Source organism: Blennius ocellaris, assembly GCF_963422515.1.
Source record: "Blennius ocellaris genome assembly, chromosome: 5".
Taxonomy (NCBI): Eukaryota; Metazoa; Chordata; class Actinopteri; order Blenniiformes; family Blenniidae; genus Blennius; species Blennius ocellaris.
The window spans coordinates 21,181,017-21,193,030 of NC_137654.1; positions in this window are offsets into that span (position 1 = coordinate 21,181,017).

A 12,014-nucleotide genomic window follows, 5' to 3' on the forward strand; every position below is an offset into this window, starting at 1 on the left:
TAAGCTGTTGTATGAATAAGTAGAATTAATTCCGATGTAGTTTCTGGGCTCCTGTGAGCTCGTGGAGATGGCCGGTGCTGGTTTTCTGCCTCACCCCATGACGGAGCATATTAGCGAGCTCACTGAGCAGTGCTGTCGTGCAGAGGAGATGAGACCCTGCATAGGAGAGGATTTCCACTTGCTGACTCCTTTGCTCACCCTTTGCTCTTTCTGTCTCATCCGTTGTTTCTCTCGCTCTCGCTGTTGCCCCTTCCAAGCTTCCACCACCAATCCCTTACATGAATAATATAACATGTCAGATCAATTTGTCCTGCTGATGACCGAGCCTTTACGAGCTAACCGCTCTTTATTCCTGTGCCTGCCTACAAGCATAATGTTACTATTTTCAATATTGATTATTATATAAAAACATGAGTAGGCCATGCATGAGAGAATTCTTTTACACCCGCTAAGCGTCTCCCCCCAGGCTGTTACACGGGCAAATGATATATGGCCAGGAGATGCCGATTCTTCTTTTCTGCCTGTGTTTTTGTGCGTGAGAGAAAGGGGGGAAACGAGGCAATGATATCCTTCCCCACACAGGTTTTCTGTTGTTTCTCTTTCCATTTGTCTGGCATCCCTCTCTGCTCCTGTGGGACCAGATGGTCTTTACTTCTCATACACACGGTCTGTCATTTTGTGTTGCACACAGCCAAGAAAAATCCCACTTATACCCAATTAAGACTAGCCTCTCCCCACCAAATTAATTGCCTGTGTCAGTGTCTGTGTGCAAGTAATCAGTAGGGGCTGAACAGAGTTTAGATTTGCAGCTCAGCAAAAAAGAAAAGAAATACCAAACAGCTCAAGGAAAAGCTTTTTGGATCTTCATGTGAGGAGGAAAGAAGATCACAGACCTTTGAAATGCAGAGGGGAGTTAAAAAAGCAAGGCATGTCCAGGAATGTTTTTTTTTTTACCTACCAAAAATAGTAAGCGGTATGGAGTGCTCCATATCAGAGCTCTCAAGACTCCTACGTAAGGGCCCACCTGCTCAGTATACACCTGTTCTGTAGGCAGCACTTTCCTGTGAGAATCAAATGGAAAAACATCAAAGGGGGGAGACTAATCACAGTGGACTGAGAGCGCAGCACACTCCACCCACAGGGCTTCAATGTTTCAGACTTTAAGGACCCATCGGTCGCAGATTATTAGGCGTGGAACACTCCAAGCTGAACAATAGTTTTTATAGGCTCTTTAAAAATGTACACAGCCTCGCCAAGAGCTCTGGCTCCTAAGAACTGTCTTCTACAAAGTTGTCAAAACTGTCCCCAGCATCTGAGAATTACAAGATTGCGTGACCCAATTTGGATGACAAGGTGACATAGCAGCTCAGTAAAATGTGCATTTCACTGCCGCATCTCGTGTGACGTGTAAAAGTCGGAGCACCAAGAGACTCAAGCTTTCTACTATCTGAGTTTTCGTGTCACTTTGGTCCAGCTCCGCCTTTGAGGAAAGCCTTCTTTATCTTGTCAGAACTCCTGATGCGCTCTTTCACAGACAATTTACTGATGCTGAGTCTAGATTAGCTCTGTTTCATGGCTCCTGGGCCCTGGGCTCTCCTATCTCTCCATAAATGTCCAATTATCCAACTCCAGCCAGAGTGAAACCTTATCTGCTTCCAGTCACTGACCAACAGAGGTCTGATATAACATAGGACCAATGAAGACACCCTTCGCTCTTCTTAGTTTTGCCCTGCTGCTTCTCCAGCCTCTCTTCTGTATTTACAAGCATCTTGCACTTCCTCTGCGTCCCTTTTGTTCTCAATAAAGCAGGTCAGTTACTGTTACCAGTGCTGTGTGACACACAGATTTCATAATTAGTGGTACAGTGAGATAGCCACTGGTAAGACATGAATCACGACACCCACCATTCGCACACAGGCACTAATTATCATCTGAGGGAAGATCATGTGTATGAATTTTGTGGCTCCACAGCTGAAGCGTTGTTTGTTTTTCTCGCTAGTGTTACAAAGGAAAGATACAGTGTGTCTTATTCTGCTTGAATAAATTAGTCCGGGGTCAGTGGATGCCATTTCTTATCTGTGGGTCCACACAGCAACCCCTCACCCCGATCAGGCGGCACAGTGTGTGTGTGTGTGTGTGTGTGTGTGTGTGTGTGTGTGTGTGTGTGTGTGTGTGTGTGTGTGTGTGTGTGTGTGTGTGTGTGTGTGTGTGTGTGTGTGTGTGTGTGTGTCACAGAGTTATTGCATTTTTAATCAGCGGAAGAGACCAGGCATCATTCTCATCACATTAGTGTCTCCTGGTATTTATTCCCCTCCCTCTCTCCCTCTCTCTCTCCCTCCGCCCCCCTCTCTGTCTCTCTCTCTCTCTCTGTGTCTCTCTCTCTCACTCTCTCTCTGCACTTTTACCCCTGGGGGGAGTTGGGTGGGTGGAGGGAATACATTTGAAATTTGCTCCTTTGACAGTTGTTAGAGATATGGATTCTGACAGTACACAATTAGCTCAGTCACCTCCTTCATCTTCGCTCGTGTTTGGCTCTGGGATTTAGTCTATGTTTTCCTCTATTGTACCTTCTGTCACCTTCTCCCTGTCAGCTCCACCCATCTCTTCGATATCGAGCCTTTTAATTCCAGCTAATGATTATTTGAAAATTTCATATCTGACTCCCTGGATTTAATTGGCGGCTGTGTTAAAGACGGCTGAGTGAGACGAATGCGCTTCAGAATTTGCAGCTGAGTAGGTGCACTAATCTGCCGCTTTTCCCCGATTTCCCCTGTCATAAGAAGGCATTCATGGAGAAAAGATGTATGAGAGCTGGCATACATCTTGTGACGATGTTGCATATTTGTTCTGCCTTGCCTGTGTGAAAGATGCATCTCACTTTTAGACGCTTGTGGAAGAAAGTAGCACCGTTTTTTCGCCTCTGAATCACAGCTCAGGTGGAGGGCACAAACAAAAGCCAGCAGCAGTTAAACCAAGGTAGATCATCTGAGCCTTAAACAAGAGTTGACAGAGATAAGTGCTGGCTGGCTGTGAAATTTATCTGGAGAGTTGAGCCCTTGATTTCAAGGTGCAGGGCATCAACAATGCACTTCCACATCCCACACATACCGCAGCTATTTCAAATAAAAGTCAATGCTTAAACAGAAACAAAATACAAAGATGGAATTGAATAATTGGAGAGGAATGAGAGAAATGTGACTCAAACAAAAAGGAATGGAGAACCTAAGAGATACAAAGGCTGTTCTTTTTGTCATTTTATGAACTCGTTCTTCTTGAGCCTCACCCTTATTCGAGAACATAAATCTCTCGTGAGTCCACCTTTAAAAGCATAAAAACCACAAGTTGCTCTTTGGGTATTGTGCAAGAATTGAACAATGAAGTGATTATAAATCAATTCAAAGACTGAATTAGAGTCGTACCTCATGAACTACATAACTGAGGATTGTGTGTCTCATTTTTCAGTTGGCGGTGGTGTGTGGAGCACTCTCCATTTGATTAAACTCTACCCAAAGGCTGCATCAATTATGTATCTTCACAATGGAGTTAATGGACCGCAATAGCAGTTGAAGATGACTTGACTAAATTTCCACATGACGTGGCAAGAAAAATATCACTCCAGTAATATAACCATCCTGAACAGCTTGTCTGGAATGATAAAAGATCAGGTCTGCTTCTGGCATATTTAATAAAACCACAGTTTCTTTTGTTAATTCTTCTGTGGATGGGTAAAACAATGTGCCCTGTGACAGAACCGTCTCCTCCAGGAGAGTGTGAAATATCCAGCACATGCAGGCGAGCATGCACCAACACTCACACGTGCACCTGTGTGAGGTTCGTGAGTCTGTGTGCGCGATGAATGTCTCAGCTCAGCTTGCAATCCATCTACCTTATGATCCAGCTTCTATAATTCGGTTCTCTGGGGTTTCAGTCCCAGGAGTGGACCCTTGCAGAGAACAGAAGGGGCCCGCCAAGCCCCAACTACACAGTCACTGACCCATCTGGCCATAAGGCCAGCGGGGAGGCCAAAGCTCTGCACACATCCTGTGCTAACATGAGCCTGGCAGATCACACAATGTGTGTAAAAGGTAGAGATGGTGTAGAGCAACCGCACACTGTGTCTTCCTCATGTTTTATTTTGAGATGCTGTGTGTTGTCTGGGCTGCATGTAATAACAGAGGGCACAGGGTTTCCGGCTAAATGCATAGCGCACGCAGGAAAGTGCTGCACGCTGCAGAAAGTGACAGCGATCCTGCTGCTGTGTCCTGTATAATTCAGAGATGAAACAACATGTTGATTCTTATGTGATCTTCACAAGTGAGGCGGGGGGGCTGTTTCAACACGACAACCCACAGAGCAGGGGGTTTCAACCCTGACCTCAATGCTGCTGCTTCTCCTCTATGCTCAAATGCACAACCATGTAAATGTTTCTAAATGACCCCTCACACGACAAGTGTCTGCTGCTGCCCTCAGCCCCTGCAGTAAGCCGAGGCTTAACACGCAGCTCACACCATTAACGCTGTGCAAGGGGAAAATCTATCATGTTTTCTCCCCTAGTTGGTTGTAAAACTTTCCCTCCAACTTCTTAGCTTTGTCATGCCTCTACAAAATCCTCAGCGTCTGGGAAAGTGGCTCCTTCCATGACTGAAGACAAGGATTTCCAGCCCAGCACTGGAATGGATCCAATTTTTGAGATAAGGGGCAAAATGCAATTACTCCACACTGTCTAAATCTGTGACTGAATGATGGAGTCTCATAGTTGTCCTAAGTTATCTCACTTTCTAATTATGAGTGTGACTTAAGTGAAAGCCAGGATGGGGTTTTTTTTTTTCTATTTTATTTTATTTTAGAGAGAATAAACTGAGGCGCTCCTCTTTGCTGGAGCACGCTTTGATAAATTGGATCAAATGCATTAGTGATACTTTCATTGATTCACATGGACTCTCTCTCTCTCGCTCTCTCTCACACAAGATAATGAATTGAAACAAAAACAAATATCTAATAATAAGATCTTGTTGCTAATACACGCACTATCTGAGAAATGATAATTGCAGTTTGTTTTCTCTTTGCCACAGCTTAAGGCTACTTTTCATTTCTCTGCAAAAAATGTGATGGTCTCATGCAAAGGGCAACGATCAGACCGTGTGCCAAGGTGTGATGCTACTGCCATCTATTGATGCTGCAGGGACATCTGTCGTCTCCACCAGCTCTGCATGCACAGAGGCTCAAAGCCTCACCGGTCGCTCTCAAAATGTAAGATCTGCACAGCCAGTCGACACATGACAAAGTGTAGTTGTGAATAGATTTGGTGCTCAGTGTTCAGGATGAGGAGGAAGCACACTGTCACCCTGCTGAACAGCACTCGCATGGACTTACTCCAGTCTCTCACAAGATGGCGCTGCAGGCATTGCGGATGAGAGGAGCAGCTGGAGCTTCACGAAAGAACAGGAGAGCGCCATGTCAGACACACTGCACCGCATGTTTTCCTTCACAGCTTCAAGATCTTCCTAGGAGGATAAAAGGGCATGCACATCATTATTACGAAACCCCGACATGCTGAGTCATTACATATAGTTTGCTACTGTCATTATTTGCAAAACATATATTATGATTTTCATAATTCTCCATTACATCTATAACGAATTGAGCAAGAAAAGTGTGTTTGAATGAAGTCATTCATAGTGTTACATTTCAATTGTTTTGTTTTATTCGGATTTCTACTCCAAAAGTTTTGCGTAGAAAAGATTATTTTGTATTGTAAAAAGAAAACAACCCACACATGCACTGGGAGCACGCGCAAACTCCTCATAGAAAAAAAAGACCTTTCAACCTAAACTCAATCTTTTGTCATTTGAGTTGATGATGAGATTAGGAACCATCCATCCATCCATCCATCCATCGTTACTGTCTCTTCCACTTTAGGCCATTTTCAACCAGTTTAGGGCAAAACGTATAATAGATCTCAAACTGACATTTACCGGCATGATCAATCAAAATTCATTGTGATTGCAAGGAGAAAGGCATGCAGGCAGAGAGGGAACATGCAAACTCCGCATAAAACAAAGTGTGGGGAAACTGAACCGATACTAATAATGGTGACAAAAGCAACTACTGTATATCTCTACTATGGCAAGAACATCAATGATAATGGCAAACCTAGAAAATACAACCACAGTCTACAGCAGGAATATCAAACACACTTTAGTTCAGAGGCCACATGCAGCACAATCGAATCTTGTGTGGGCCGGTAAAATAGTGGCATACCAACCATTGAAGTTGAACTTAAATTTTTTTCTGTGTTGTAGTGCAGAGTATAAGTGATGAAAACGTCTATTGTTTAGAGGAACCAAAAAATTACCACAATCTCAACATAAATTCAATGTTAAAATCTTCCGATGCAAAATACAGACAAATCTCCAAAATGTCACTGCTGCATTGGTGCTGCATTGGTGCTGCACCCTGACTGACCCCTGAGGCTAATGCGAGATGGTTAATGAGGTCGCTGTCTTTCATGGCAGCATCATCAATATCTCAGCTCGGGTCTCAGTGTTGCGTTGTGTCTGCTATTCTTAAGAACTTTGTTGAAAGAAAAAAAAACAACCTCTAAACATTCTGTTTGACATTTCTACCTTTTGTTTGGTGGTTTGGCGGCCACAATGACGCCTGGGTTTGACACCCCAGGTCTACAGGAAGACATCTAATTTACAATGCATCAGAACTGTAAATGTGCATTAAAAATGAAATTAATGAAACAGATTGTTGGTATAGCTTGTTTACAGGCTCATTAAAGTAGAATTAAAAAGTAAATAGACTGACGTAAATTTCACAGTTGAATAATCCATTATCACTGAATATGAAAACTCACTTACAGCTCATTTTTCTTTGAAAAAAAGCTGAAAAATAAAGGCCTGTCTACAGTAATAGTTAAGAAAATAAATTTGCATCTGACAGACGCACTTTAGCCACAAGAGAGCCATCAGTCTGAACCCAGCAAGCCACAAGCACTTACATTTCATGAGTTCCAGAAAAAAGGTTCCCATTTCTATTTCGCATAATGTTTTCAGAGAGAAATTTGGTTTTTCGATTATTATTTTTTTGTCCTATTATGAATTTAAAAGAAAGTGGTTGTAACAATAAAGTGATGTCCCAGCACACCTGGTAGAATCTAATATCTTAATATGCAAAACATTAGTTTATAGATTACTTGTAATAAAACATGAAATATATACCCTTGAAAAGTACCCTCCATCGAAGTATGTATTTGTCATTGTGCGTTTGGCTCAGAGGTCTCTAACCTTTATAAGCAAAACAGCCATTTTTGTGAATTTCCATGAAATCAAATTTACCTGGAGCCACAAAACACATTTAACCTTTAAAACGAGGCTGACACAGCTTCTAAAGTTTCATATATTCAGTAGTTTTGACACACACACACAAAAACAGTGTCTTATGTTGCATTTATGAAGTTTCAGTCACAATTTAAGATGGTAAATGTTTTTTTTCCATTTTCTTCTGTTTTCATACCTGATTTTAGTGGTTTCATCCTTCTTTTCCAGCATTTTTCATAAAATCTGGATATTTAAAATAGAATAAGAATACTTTATTAATCCCAGAGAAATTCCTTTAACCTTTCCTTCACACGGGATAGATACAAATAATTGGAATATCGAATAAATAAAATTGGATAAGAATTAAATAAGTAAATTCAAATAACATGTACAAGTTGTGTGCAACTGTCTAACAACAGAAAAGATTAAATTAATCAAAATATAATAAACACTATTTACAGGGAGGAGGACATTTCAACCATTTGATCTCTTTTCTAAACAGTTTTTCTTGTTTTGTTCACCATTTTAAGCTTATTTTCCTTTTTAGAAATACAAGTCATTTTGGCTTTTCTTTCCCCCATGTTTGTCATTGTGCCTTTTTTAAAGCCTTTTTTTTAATCCAAGAGATACAAGTCATTTTGAAAATAACTGGCATTTAAATATAATAAGAATAAGATGAAATGTTTATTGAGGCATAATTAAGTGAAAGCTTCATGGAGCTACAACAAATGGGCCAAAGAGCCGCATGTGGCTCCAGAGCCACAGGTTTCAGACCTCTGCTTTAGCCTAATGACAACGAGTGCCACATTTCTCTGGCATCTAATGAGGCCTATTACTGAATACTGATCTGTCTACATCGTTCCCTCGCTGCCTCCTCCAGCATTAGAGTGCATACGATCATGTCTGTCCTTTAACAATAAGCAGAAAAGTTTGTGTCAATAATACAGTGGGAATAATTTGCCTCCTGTTGGCAATAAGAGCCTCAGACCAGCCTGGCGTGACCACAAGTCTAATTAGAATTAGTTATGACCCCAGGAAGTGTAAAGACACTTATAAAACACCAGTTTTGATTAGTGCATTCTGGACGTGGTTGGAATAGCAGACAGACGGCAGGTGCTGCAGAAACACTGAACGTGCTCATGGTGAAATAATCATACAGCAAAGCATTGGCATGGCTCTGCATCCCTGTTTACTATGCTCATGTATATGAGGAAAGAAGATTATGTTTTCATTGTGGATTGTTTGTTTGTCATGAGGATTATCCCCCCCCCAAAAAAAAAAAATAAATAAAGAGTGGCGGGGTGTAGCATGGTGAACAAAGATGTTAATACTTCCCAGAGGACAGATTTTAACCTTCATCAATCCTGTGGGGTATGTTAATAGTCCACCCATCCATTTCCTATGTTGTTTTCATCAACCACTGCACTAAACGTGCAACACTTCCTGTGAACCAAAGTCCGTGTTCTCCACTGCACCGCCGTGAGCTACTTCCAGCTAACAGGTTTCCAGCCCATCACACAAGTGAAATCCTGAATGCACGGAGCATGGAAACAGGATTTTTTTTCCCGGTGGGGCGACGCGCATCAAAATGTTTATATCATGAGGATTAGCGTGTAAAAAAAATGGTGCAGGCCTTCTGCAAACCATATTAAAGCAAACTTTGCAGAAGTCAGTGCTGTGTTTATGGTAGGCACAGAGTTGGAAAGGTTTTCAAACGTCCATCAGACACATCAGCAGCTGAAAGGTCAGTTCTTCTCACTGATCCTCACAAGGTTATACATTTTTCATCATCACATACATTAACTTTCCCTTTCAATACATAATTAATAAGCATAAGGAGGGGCTGAAGGTTGGTGAAGTGAGAGACTGGCAGGGCATAAAATAGCCTCAGCTCCACCTCCCAATGCACCATCACACTAACTGCTCGCTGTTATTGATCAACAAAGCTCCATTTGGAGATTCAAACTACGCAACTGCTGGTATGGCATTTGGAGAAAACTTCTCTGGGTATTTATAGCAAACACATGGCTCACAACAGCCACCGATGTGTGCCAGACTACACAACTTTTGCAGCGAGATAATGAATCTGATGCATTCAGTGGTTTTGTGCAATTTAGCAAATACACTCCATGCTTTTTTTTTTTTTTTTCTTTTTACAGGTCACGGCCTGAAACGAGCACCTGGAATTTCAAATTTACACATGGACGCTTTTATTCAGACTTTAAAATTGGGAGTTTTATACTATCTGGATACTCTTAAATCTCAGCAAGACTCTAGGAAACATACCCGGCTCTTTATCAACAGACCCAGATTCTTCAATCCAGATCTGGAAGTAGGAGATTTAAGATTAAAACAAAACTCGGGAACCTTAAATACCAAACCTGGGTACCATTAGAGACACTCGCACTCTTTGATATGGACATTAACTCTTTAGGCTACACTTCAGATTGAGGTTTTGTTTTTTGTTTTTTTACAGCAACCTGGGTTGTTTGAAACAGACTCAGACTATCCAAGTTACAGGTGGACTCTGAAGTAACTACATACTCGTGAAAATAAACTTAACTAAATAAACAAGTACAAAGGTTGTGTTAAAACACAAAACATGACCTACCAATTGTTTTAGCAGCACAATAAAAGGTTCAGTAGTTTTCTAGTATATGTACTTGCATATGTATTTTTCAGGCATTCCTCAAATTCCCACAACTGGTATGTTTTACCTTTTACAGATAACGACTTAATGAGAGAACCGACCATGACGTACTGTCAAGATACCACATCTCTTTGTGACCCATTTAGATTCCCCCATGAACAGGAGGTCATGAGCAAAAACAGAAGGAAATCCATTTTTCTTCCTGCTAAAATCAGCGGACTGTAACAGTCATGAAGATTTTTGATAGGAACCTGCAGGTTTCTGATCTCAAATCGAATCTGGGACCCCGTTTTCTTCTCTCCTTTCTACAATCTCATTTGTCCAGATAGGGCGGCATCTCAAACCAAACTGAATCAGGTCAACTGGACTTGGTCATGTGATAACAGGGCAAAACGTCCAACACTGGGTCCGGATGACATGATTTAATTTGCTTCTTTAAAATAATTCCAAAGGTTTGAGCCAACCTGCTGCTGCCATGAATGTCATACCTCCCAGTGTTACAGCTGTTTAGTCAACATTAGATCTCACATGTAGGCAGCGGCTGGCAGGTAACAATGGCCTCAGGTCAATAACAGTCTGGGGTTACGTCATATATTTACCCAACAGAGGGGGAAATGTCTGCAGTCTGTCTACACACAAACAATCAGTGCTGTTTTTAATCACAGTCGACAATTGTGCAAAACACTGATTTGATAAGCGGTGTCACTAATATCCTGTGTAAATGAGTCAAGTCGCCCACAGTTGGATGGGTATTTGCTAGCTGATAAACAATTATTAGCTCCAATCTGCAACAAAACCCACTTCATAATTACCAATTACGAGGTATAATAAAGACTGAGACAACAAGAGCAAGGTGGATAACAAAGTTAGAGCTCTGACAATAAGGGATTTCAAAATGTAGTTGTTAGTATTCACATGCCCTCGACAGAAACCAATATTCTTTCTTTACTCTAAGAATTCAGAGTCCATGAAAGTCAAAGAGTTGGGATTTCTTTTTTCCTCTTGCGCAGCAGCTAAAAGATTTTTTTATTCCCTGGGACTGTGTGAAAACAAATCAAATACCTAGTTTAGTTATTTGAAGGTAGAATTTTATGAGTGCTGCAAGATGTCACTAAATGAAAGTGAGTTTGACCTTTCTTGAACACGCCATTATAAGAAGCTCAGAGCAGATATTCGTCACACTTATTGATGTTTGTCCAAAAGATGTAAGAGCATAGAGCCAAGAAAAAAAAGAAGTGCCCGTCTAAAGCTAGAGAAAGAAGGCAGTTCTCTTATTGGAGCACTCATTTGCCTGAAAGGGGATCTTGTGCATCGCAGGTGGGTCAGACTGTTGCAAGGTCTTGCAGGACTCATATCAGGTGGCACGATAAAGAAAAATAGTTCAGGACACTTTAAAAAAATTCAAAACAAAAAAAAACTGGCCATCCAGATCTCAAATCCCATCCAACACATCACATTTACTGAAGCGTGTATTCCAATTTCTCAAGTTCATGTGTTGTTTTAATAAATGAGACTTTACACCATTGTTGAGGCTTTACAAATAGTATTACATTTTATTAATATATTTTCATAAAACAAGTTTAAGACTGTATCAAAAACTCAGTAAAAACATTAGATTTTTAACCATTTTTTCGTATGGTGATAGATATGAAATGTACATAATTCACATGTTGTGGTTTATTTGTTCCCCCATCACGCTGAGATAATGCTTTCATTTTTTGTGATGGGCAAGTAAATGTTCTTTTATACCCTCACAAACTATAAAGTCTATTTTTTTTTTTTTTTAAACGATTGTGATCATAAATCTAGACATACAATTAAAAAATAAAATAATTTCCCACTCTGGCCCTCCCTTTCCACCCCGACTGGTTTTACTGATAAAACACTAACATTATGGAGTCATTTAAATTCACAGGCACACAATTATGTACATCCCCTCGTCCCCATGCGAACTGACAACAGACGGTGCACTGAAAACTGCAGCAGCTGGAGGCAGAGCCATGACGATACAGTACCAAGCCCGCCCGCCCACCCATCAG